Below are 7,778 nucleotides of genomic sequence, written 5' to 3'. Positions count from 1 at the left end.
TCTTTTTTTTTTTTTTTTTTTTGAAGTTTTGGGCCAATGCCTTGCAATCTAACTGGGGAGCATTAGAAGTTAGGCACTGTGGCTTCTAGCTGCATACCTTTGTTCATCCTCAACAAAAAAGGCCAGGAGGCCTAAACATAAAAGTGTCCACAAACAGATGTCACCGCCAGTCATGTAGAGCCCAAGAAGTAGCCTCTGGCGCAGTCCGAAGAACAGGTGGTTAGTCTACCCTATGAATAACTGCTGCCTTTAGTCTTCCTATGAACCAGGACTGCAATATCAAATTCTCATTCCCACCCCCACTACTGCAATTCCTGAGCAGGGTGCCGATCTCCCGAGTGAGTTTCTCTCCCAGGGGAGATAGGGAGGTGTGTGCAAAGTGAAGCAGGGACCAACCAAACCCAATTTGTTTTGAGAAAATTGAGGGACGTGGATTGTCATGTACTGTGTAAAGTGCCAGGTGCAGTGTGGTCCTGACCTGATGGGAGTCTATAGATGCTAATTCAATCTAAAATGGTAAATATGAATAATTTTAAATGCTTTGAATGGGAGTCACTTGAGATGCTCCTTCTTGCACCCGCAGTTCCCTTTCCCCCACATTTGTGTGGCTTGCACTCTATATAGCAAATTGACACCTTGAAAATGTTACCAGTGTGATGCAATTTCATGTTCTTGAAAGCAGTGTTCTCGGGAGGCCTATTACAGAAATTTAATCTCTAGAGAAACAGATCAGATACCATTAAGGGAATGAAATACAAATATTCACTGTGACTTCCTGGAGAACGTCTGTTTTGGATCTACAACATGATATATAACTTATAAAGCAGTTATCAAATAAGAATATTATTGTCACACACCAACAATTTTCTTTGGAACAAAAACAACCCCCAAGTGCATTTAACATCTACTTCAGCCTGAACTGAAAAATAAGCCTGGCTTTGTTTCCTGTGTAAGTCAGGGCAGGTTCATTATTGTTCTTTTCCTATTCCTGAATGTCAGCATTCACAAAATGACACTCCTCTCTGTCTTTTGCATAACTATAGTAGACAGCGCCAACACCTTACCTAGAGGTGGCTAGAATGAGCCTCACAAGCAGTGAATTCACCTTTAGGAGAGGACAGCTTTAAATTCAAGCCAGAGCTCTGTAGCAGCATTGCTATTACAGGCTGCTGAGATGAGACGCTAATTTAGCTCATCTCCTGGGTAGCCTACCCCCACCTGCTCTTTGTCTCAGCTGGCCCACCTCAAGGTTACTCTCCCGCCCCCTGGAATCAGGGAAGCAGACAATATGTAAAGCAGGATTCTAAATTTCTGTTCAGATGAAGTTTCAGCCACAGGGGGACCACGAGAGGGATTCTGAAGCACAAGTTGGTAGAACCTAGGGAGTGAGTCACAAGAAACTTCCAGACTTCATGGCTAGGGACAGATGTTCAAAAAGCCTGGGCCTGAATTGATTCAATCTTTGCAGGTTAGTTTAACCTGGCATGGCTAAACTGGTTTGTAACCATACAGGCATCCCCTCTGGACTGAAAAAAATGCAGGCACATGCCTGCACTGACTCAGGCTAGAAGCTGGGGGTGCTAGAGCAGCCCTCCCTTCCTTTCGACAGTGCTGACCTGAGGGCTGATGGCCCCCTTCCTGAGCAGCCCAGCCGGGAATTGATAACAGTGTTTTATCACCCTTAACTCAGTGTTTATCACCCCATTAAGAAAACAATGGAGAGATATTACCAGCTACCTGTTGATTCTGCCTTTGTCCTGTCTGCCACAGCACAGACTGTAGCCAGCATGTGATCTCCTAGCTAATGCTGAGAGGTGTCTGTGTAAGGCAGAGGGGATGAAGGAATCCCTGCTTAGGAGGGAGTGGTGACGGGGGGGAAGCCAGGCAGATGCCTGCAGTCTCTGCCGGAGCTCCAGCCAGGGAGCAGAGGGAAGGAGCCAGCCCTGCTGTGAAGCAGAGAGCCTCGCCCACCCAGAGAGCATGCTGGGATGCTGGGGGAGTCTGGTTTAACTTAAACTAGCAAGGGGTCTGGAACAGACATTGCATAAACTGGTTTGACCCAAAATCAGTTAAGTCTGATACCACATTCAAACAGGTTTATCTCAAACTGGTTTCAGCCATTTTCAAACTGATTTGTGTGCATTCAACATCTGTTCTGTTACAGGTTTAAACCAGTTTCTGATCACTTAAACCAGTTTAGGTGTAATGTCTGTTCCTAGCCTAACTCAGTTTCCACATAACAGCAAGGCTCCTTAAGCCGACAACACAGTGATATTGTCGACAGACAGAAGAATACATCCCCACAATACACAGAGTAGCGTAGGGGACCCTCAGCCCTACAATAGCTTCTTTGCACTATCCTGGCAATGTAATCTGGCATTCATTTTAGGCATTTTATATTGTCAGGGTGGTTATGCTAAGGCTTCTTTATGTGGAGAATCAGGCTCATGATATCTCCTTCATTATAGCCTAGTGTATTCAGCTTACAGCTGTAATCTGGTTTGCAGAGCAGGCCTAGAAGAGTACATTTCACAATGAAGTGAACTTTAAAAAAAATCCTCTGCTTCAGGAGTCTATTACTTCCACCACAGGTAGCTACATTGGTTTGAATTTGCTGAAACACAATCTCCCCTTCCTGCTAAAGAGGCATACAAAGCTCTGTCATGGCTCTTCCTGGGCCTAAGCTACCAGCAAGGTGGCAATATAGACCCCAGCAAGCTCTTAAGGGGAGCATAAGGAAGGATATCCTTTGATGCAGCTGTACAGTAGGTACATGCCCAGAATCCCCTCCAAGACAACCAGGCTGACACTGGGGATAGGAGCATTCCTGGAATCGGCCCTGCATTATGCTTGGTGGCTCCTGTTGCTCTTTTCATCAACTTGTGGAAACTGGGGCAAATTCTAGTACGTTGTACAAGACACTATGCGTGCATCCCGATGAGCGTACACGTGTATTCCCCTGGGGAGAAACAGCAGTGGCACATAGCTGTGCCGCTGCTACTTGTCCCCATGGAACGCTTCTGCATGCATACTCTTGGCATGCAGCAAAATTGGCCCAGGTGGGGTAGGGGCTGGTCCCAGCAGCCTTAACTGGGGGCCTCCTACGGTTGCAGCAGCAGCAATCTGGGTGTGTGGAGCCCAGGCGGCAGCCAGAGTATGGCTCTGGCTTGCCAGGCACTGGTTTCAGGTGGCACATACTGCTGCATGTGCACCATCCTACTTTTTTTAAAACATTTTTTTTGTTTTGTTTAGATACTGGGATTTTCTGGAACCTTTTCACATGCATTTTGAGGTGCCTCAAAAGCCAGTGAGGTGCTGCAAAGCGTATGTTCCCACTTTTCTGGATGCGCCGTATGGTGGTACTTTTTCAGCAACATACTACGGGTCATTTCTGTACAACATGCCATGGTGCATGAAATATTAATCTTTCCATCCCTCTTCTCTTTGCTGAACCTAGATCAGGTTTCCTGAGTTAACTGTCTTCTCCCCATTTCTGGTCACGTATCACGGGAGATTTGGTAGGTTTTGAAAATAAAGAAAATTTATTATTAACGACTATTACTAGAGCACACTATACTATTGATCTGATCTCATTTCCTTGAGAGGACATTTCAATCCCAAATCATCCTCCAACATGTCACCTTTTTATCTAATTTTAGTCGGCGCATGTGACAACAGACTGAGTGTAAATGGTTATCATTAACTCAACCTGTCTGGGAAATGTGCATGTTTGACAGTGTAATCCTGCTGCCATTCATATCAATGGGAAAACTTCCATTAATTTCAATGGACGCAGAATGAGTTACTTAAATTTTAATGTTCAAGCATCAAGTTAATCCATCAACCTTTTAAAGAGTTTTCTTTTAAAAGGCCTGCTTCCCAACTGTCTCTATTTACTCTGGTACTGCTTGACAAATCTACTTTGTTTTTTAAAATACTTAAAAAAAAAAAAAAAAAAAAATCAAATCTCATTTTAGCAACTTGCCAATTACAATGTTTCGATGAAACGTGTCACATGTGGGCAGAGTGGCACCTGCCCCAGTCTGCCCACCTTCCTCCCACACAGCAGCACCAGTGCCTGCCTGCCTGGATACCTGCCCGGTGCACCATGCCACTCTGCCTGTCCCTTGGACTCTAGCCCGGGACTTTTGACCAACCAGCTGGGACCAGCGTATGGGATCCAGGTGTGCCCCAGCCAAACTGGGCCATGGGGTCACCCTACTTACCACGCTAGGCCTGATCCTCACATATGACACTGTACTTCCATGGAGCTAAGCAAAATTGCACTGACTTACGTTATCTGAGGACCTGTCCTACGGATTTGTTATTTTTTCTCTATTCATTTGCTGAAGTCTTAAATTTCAAGCTCGTTCCCATGACAAGCTAACAATCCCCAGAGGCAGAGATAAAGGCTCGGTATTCTCTCTAAGCCTTATCCAAAGCCAGTTGGAGTCAACAGGGATCTCTACTAACTTCAGTGGGCTGTGAGGTTAGACCGCATGCCAATGTATACAGTATACTGCCAGCGAGCAGTGCTATGTCCATGTCTCCAAATGTATGACAGAAAAAGTCATTATTACGGGAGAAGCAATGAAGGATAAACAGACAACTACATCCAACATCCAACCCAGTTCGCTTGATATCGTCTGTGTTGTATGCTGTACTTGGAAGGCTTAATATTTTACTTGGGTGTAGCCGTGTTGGCTCAGGACATTGACAGACACGGTTCTTTGGGCAAATCTGATATCTTTTATTAGACCAACTGAAATAGCCGGAAAAAAATTTCTTAGCACGCTTTTGGGTTTAAAAGGCAAAGGGTTTTTAAACCCAAAAGCTTGCTAAGAAAATGTTTTCCAACTATTTCAGTTACTCTAATAAAAGATACCAGATTCACCCAAAGAACCTTGTCTGCCTCTAATATTGTACGTGAGTGAAACATACAGCAAGCATGGAAAGGGGGGGCTATGTGTACCGATTAAAGATGGATAAGTTGTTGATCATATATCCATTTAAAACAAGAATTTAATCAATTAATGGGGGGAGGGTGTTCATTCACTGACCTCAAGCAGGCATATCTATACAGACCACATCTCCAAAACATGGGCATATCTCCCACCTGCCCAGCACCCCCGCTTCTCCCCATTTTAAGAGCAATTAGACTTTTATTTGGCACAGCCTGATTTTTCTTCCAGGCACACGGATAAGCACACAGCTTTGACTTGTAATGTGCAAAAGATTTTGCATTTTTAATTTTTTGTACTTCCTTACTTTTGTAATGTCATTTACTGACCATTTTCTGTTTAGCTTAATTTTATAGCAAGCAGAACGCACTTCAGCCAAGTGTGAAACTTGAATGCCTCTGGACCAAGAAGACGTCACAATGAGGAAGGCAGAAATGGAACAGTCACAATCTTATATGACAGTAGCAGCTGCTTCTGAAGACGACTCAATCCTCTACACCGGCAGAGCAGCACTTTTGCTTCTATTTTATCCCAGGTACAATCTTCAGCTCCCTGATCAATTTTTAACAAGATGAGAACAACGGTTCCCCATATACCCAAACCATCCTCTAGCTGCAAATGCCTAAGCACTCCACATTTTTTTTTTACAATTATGAATTATTTACTTTAATAAAACAAGGGTTTGGATCATCCTCTTATATATATAGGTGCAAGTATGATGGGGTCCAGACAGCGGTTCCTAGCTACATCAGCTGAGAATCTGACCCCTGGCATCAAGTTATTTTAGAGCCAGATGCATAAGGAAAATTATAGAAAATGTTGGAGGAGCTGGGAAACTTTCTAACAGACTCAGAGAGTGTTATTCATCAGCAACATTGCTATTTATATATGCCTGAAATTTCTTTTGCATATTCAGAGCAAGCCATGCTTAGGCCGTGTGTGCTTTTAGAATTATTAAGCGTGCCCTATGTATATAATTGCTACTTAATCAGTTATGAACTGTGTTCAGTCACGAACCTCTGCATCATGCTAAAAGGTTGACACGTTCCGTGCCTTTTGCACTAAACATGAGGAGGGAGAAGCAGCAAAAGGACAGCAAGTCATTAACAAAATGGCATTAGGAAGGTAACACTGCTTAAAACAGAAGCAAAACTCTGATACAAAAGGCAACTGATTTACACTTTTTGAGCCCACAGAGGCTTGGAGAAAATAATCAGCACTTTCACTGGGCTTGGATGGACAAAACCCCCAAAGATCCTTATTGCCCATAAAAAGCAGTTTTTATATTCCATTCTCCCGGACACACAGCTTTGTTCATTTTTATCTGCAGCAAACAATGACAAAAATACGCATCCCAAAAAACAAACAGTGAAGAGAGAGAGAGAAAGAGCACTGTGTAGATGAAAGGTTTGATTAAAGGCACAGTCCCTTTACTCTCAGTATCAAAGTTGCTTTCTTTACATTTGGACAGAACAGTTGGCTGTTAGTAAAATATTACCCTGTAAATGCATATCATATTATGTTACTTTTGGTGTCAGGGCATTTGGTTTTCCTAAAATATAAATGCCTGAGACTTTCAATGCATCAAGCTGGGAGGGAATTATTTTAAGAATTAATGTGTCCCCCAATAGATCTATTTAAATTATCCTCCCATGCTCTCCCAACTAATGATTAAAGAGGTGAACTTCCAATCTCTTAAGGAGACAATGAAAATATAAGAATGCAGGAACTGAAGCAGATAGAGTCATCTTTATTTCCCTGTAGACTCTGACAACGTGTGTGCAGGGAGAGGAAGCAGGTTTGTGAGGATGATGGAATTTCTGCTTTGGTGCCATAGAAGAATCTCTGAAATCTTTGCAGTCTTTAGCTGAATCTCAGGTATCTCAGCCCTAATGTCACCGTGCCTGTCACTTCAAGCTAATGATATAGCTCTTGCTATTCTGTTAGGGAAAGTTTCCACTTTGTCCATCAGCACAGAACGAAGATGAGCAGAAGCACGCGTACAAACAATGATCTGAGACTACAAAAAAGAAGAAAACTTAAGTCTTTGTCTGTTCCTTTTGTATAAGCATATGTAAAGCTATAAGGGGAAACAGAGGTACAGTGAGACATGGCTGAATTTCACCCATAAATATGGATTATGTGGACAGAAAACACACGTTCTGGGCATAAACTGTGTATTGCAAAGTGTCACACTGAGGAAACCCCAGGCAATAATTTCACACTAAGAGCTGAAGTCAGGAGCTGAAATCTACTTTTGCAATTTTTGTGTCCAACTGCAAAGTTCTCGTTAAAAAGCCTTGCAAGTTCCAAATGCAAAACTATGAATAATCCAGGGAGCCGGGGCCTCTGTCCCAGTATACTGTACCAAACACCCCCACGCGCACACACTGAGCAAGTCACAGAATAAGAAAAAGAAGCACTCCTCACCTATATATTATTGATTACAAGGTGCAATCCATTAAAAATAGCTGGGGGAGGGAGGAAGAAGGAAAGCAGCAACAGACCATCAACCCAGCTACACAGTACTTTTCTCCCTCTCTCCACTGACAGGTGACTCAGGTGACAATTTTAGGCATGTACACCAAGACGAACAAAAATCATCATCATTAGCATCATCAGCAAATAAGACAATTACAACTGTAGAATTCAAATCCATATCTGTTTTCAACTGAGGAAAATAAACAGCATTACCTGTTCTTGTTGTTGGGCTTGTTTCCCTGATGCATTTTGCTCCTTGGCTGTAGTCATGCTCACCTATTTGTGCCCACTGCAGTGACAAACGGGATTTTTACAGAGTGTGTGTGTGTGTGTGTG

At 43.1% G+C, this 7,778-nt stretch overlaps 1 protein-coding gene and 1 long non-coding RNA gene across 2 annotated transcripts in view; both read right to left on the bottom strand.

Annotated features, from left to right (window-relative positions):
• LOC109291230 overlaps positions 1–4,779 on the bottom strand; it is a 25,116-nt gene extending 20,337 nt beyond the window's left edge. The window contains exon 1 of the long non-coding RNA XR_002095778.1: positions 4,686–4,779. This is a non-coding gene — a long non-coding RNA (uncharacterized LOC109291230). The remainder of the gene's footprint in view (positions 1–4,685) is intronic.
• Positions 1–7,778, bottom strand: part of DPP6 (dipeptidyl peptidase like 6) — a 982,502-nt gene that overhangs the window by 540,716 nt on the left and 434,008 nt on the right. The window lies entirely within an intron of this gene.

This window comes from Gavialis gangeticus, unplaced genomic scaffold, assembly GCF_001723915.1.
Source record: "Gavialis gangeticus isolate Ggan-Ray unplaced genomic scaffold, GavGan_comp1, whole genome shotgun sequence".
NCBI lineage: Eukaryota > Metazoa > Chordata > Crocodylia > Gavialidae > Gavialis > Gavialis gangeticus.
The sequence above is the reverse complement of the archived record's forward strand: the minus strand, read 5'-3'. Positions and strand labels throughout refer to the sequence as shown.